This window comes from Corylus avellana, chromosome ca8 (genome assembly GCF_901000735.1).
Source record: "Corylus avellana chromosome ca8, CavTom2PMs-1.0".
Lineage (NCBI taxonomy): Eukaryota > Viridiplantae > Streptophyta > Magnoliopsida > Fagales > Betulaceae > Corylus > Corylus avellana.
In genome coordinates this window covers 21,495,548-21,498,469 of record NC_081548.1, presented here as the reverse complement: position 1 = coordinate 21,498,469, position 2,922 = coordinate 21,495,548, and the positions used below count along the sequence as shown (strand labels likewise).

Genomic DNA, 2,922 nt, shown 5'->3' with positions numbered 1-2,922 from the left:
GGTGTGGCGCGTGCGAAATTGGCGGTCGATTTAATTTAGCCACCACCCAATGATTGCTGCGGTGGAAGTTGTGAAGGCCGGGATACATAGAAATTCGTTGAGAGGGTTATGTTTCAGCTGTTCGTTTGTTATGAGTATATACTTGATATGTTGAACGACTCAATTTCTTCTTCTTTTTTCTCGTTTACAAGATAGAATTTCTTCAATTTTCGTTGTTTTTTTCTGATGTACAAAATATAACAGAGATTGCTAATGACAAACTCAAAATTAGAATTTGACCAGAAAAAAACATGAAGACACACCATGAAATTAGTCAAGCATAAATTTGAAAGCCAAATGCATTTCTCTAGGCCTAGGCTGGGACTTTCAATAACAATTAATAGTCCTATCAATTTTCAAAAAATAGGGTCATGATCAGTGAAATATGAATTAGTACTAGACTGTTATACAATTATTATACAATTGAGATAATGTGATAGTAAAAATTAGTCATTTATTTTTTTATTTTTTACAAGTATTGATTTGAAGGTTAATTTTTACTACCATATCATGGATCAAGGTATATGATAGTTGTATTACATTCTATTAAATATCATTACTCAATAGAAATATGGCTTGTTTGCAATCATGCTCAAATTAATTTATATTTTTGAACTCAACTGATTTTAATAAAATTTAAATTAACTTAATTTTTTTTTTAAATGCCAAATATACTCTCATGTACTGTACACTGCATAATTTTTATCGTTAGATTTTGGATTAATTACTACTAAATTTTAGATTAAACTGTGATTTTCACTGTCACGTTATGAAATATTTATTTTATTAAAGTATTGAAACAAGTGATGATTTAACATGATATCAAAGCACTAAAAGTCATAAATTCGAACGCTAACTCAATCAATTTCAAGTGTTAGAGCATATTAAGAGATCGAGAGCGAGATGGTGTGCGATAGTACTGAAAATAGCTTTGTTCACTCTGTCTGAAAAAGGTTGATCTTTTTTCTTCTTCTTTTTCTTTTTCGTTTTCCCTTTTACGGTGCTACCACAAAAAGACACAGTTTTCTGTCCTTTAAGAGGATGCGTCCAACAGACACCAAACAGTTGAAGAATAGAAAAAGCACCAGCCGGAGCCCACCAACTTGATGGGTATTGGGTCAAGTCACCCATCAACCGAATTCATTTACACCTTCCTCCTTTCTTGCTCTACAAAATAAGCAAGAAGACTACATATCCATCATCCCATTTTCAGCTGTGAGAGAGACAAGTAATATGGATCCGACGGCCATTACAGAGAAGCCCCATGCAGTATGCATCCCCTTCCCAGCTCAAGGCCACATAAACCCCATGCTAAAAATGGCCAAAATCCTCCACTACAGAGGTTTTCATATCACCTTCGTAAACACAGAGTTCAATCATAAACGGCTCCTAAAATCCCGAGGTCCCAACTCTCTCGACGGCCTCCCCTCCTTCCGATTCCAAACCATTCCCGACGGGCTTCCCGACTCCGACGCCGAAGCCACCCAGGACATACAAGCCCTCTGCCGCTCTACAAGAAAAAATTGCTTAGCTCCCTTCAGAAACCTTCTTTTGAAACTCAACGACACCGTTTCATCCAATGTCCCTCCAGTCACTTGCATAGTTTCGGATAGTGTCATGAGCTTCACTCTAGACGCAGCAGCAGAGCTGGGCATCCCTGATGTTCTTTTCTGGACAGCAAGCGCGTGTGGGTTCATGGGCTACGTTCAATTCCGCCGTCTCATTGAGAAGGGTCTAACGCCACTCAAAGGTATGTACGTACTAATCCACCAATCACAAACGTAACTTCCACTTTTCAATCTTATTGCCATTTATTAATCCGGGTTTTCTTTTTTGAAAAAAAAAAAAAAATGCAATGATTTGATTTGGGGTGACGACCAATAATTTTACGGGGTTTAAAAGGTGATTGATCACTATCTACATGCAGTACGTAAGTCATATATATGGTAACCTGTACGTAGCTTGTATTTTTGGCGGTGATTAAGCAAATTGGGCATACATTGCTATTTAATTGGTGTTTATTAATTGATTTTCGGAAAAAATTCACAAAACCTTTTTGAACTTCCACGTTTTTTTTTTTTTTTTAAATGATAAATGTACAACTTAAACCCAACTTTGACCAAACTTTTCTCTTAAGTACTTTAAAAAACAAAACTGCTTGTGGAGGAAAGAGAGTGCCTTAATTAAACTAGAGAGAGAGAAAAATTTGGTCTAAAAGTTGGGCCAAAGTTAGGTTTAAGTTGTGACTGTATCACACCTCTTTTTTTTTTTTTTGACACTTTTTGAATGTTCAAAAACTCTCAATTTATGGCAACTTTTAATTGTTTGTTTCCTTTAGTTACAATTTTTGCAGAATATGGGTATTTTGGAAATTTCGACAAGGCTTAACAAAAAATCTTAGCGAAGGAGGACATTGCAAAAAATTGAAAATTCAATACTCTAAATTGAGAGTTTTTGAACGAAATAATGTCAAAACGTGTTGAAATTTAGGAGGCTTTTATGAAGCTTCTCCTTAATTTTTTTTTTTTGATATATATGGTATGAATCAATTTGTTTGTTTTGTTTTTTTTTTTTTAAATTTTTTTTCTTGCTTGCCAAAGTATCATTAATCACTTTTTAAACTCCAACGAGCTATTTGATAGTCTCAAACTACAAGACCAAAAGTGCATTTATCCATTTTTTTTCTTTGCATCTTCGGCTAAACATCAACCACATGTCATTTATTTGCGACACACTTACTTAATTTGAGAATCACTACAAAAAAATGTATGTTTTTTGACGTGGCAAACAGTAACTTATGTTTGCCACGTCAAAAAGTTTTGACGTGTCTAAGTAGACACGTCAAAAAAAATATTTTTGACGTGTCAATTACACACGTCAAAA

General features: G+C 34.7%; 1 pseudogene; it reads left to right on the top strand.

Annotated features, from left to right (window-relative positions):
* The first annotated feature begins 1,272 nt into the window (after positions 1–1,272).
* The window catches only part of LOC132190243 (7-deoxyloganetin glucosyltransferase-like), a 7,132-nt pseudogene continuing 5,482 nt past the window's right edge, over positions 1,273–2,922 (top strand).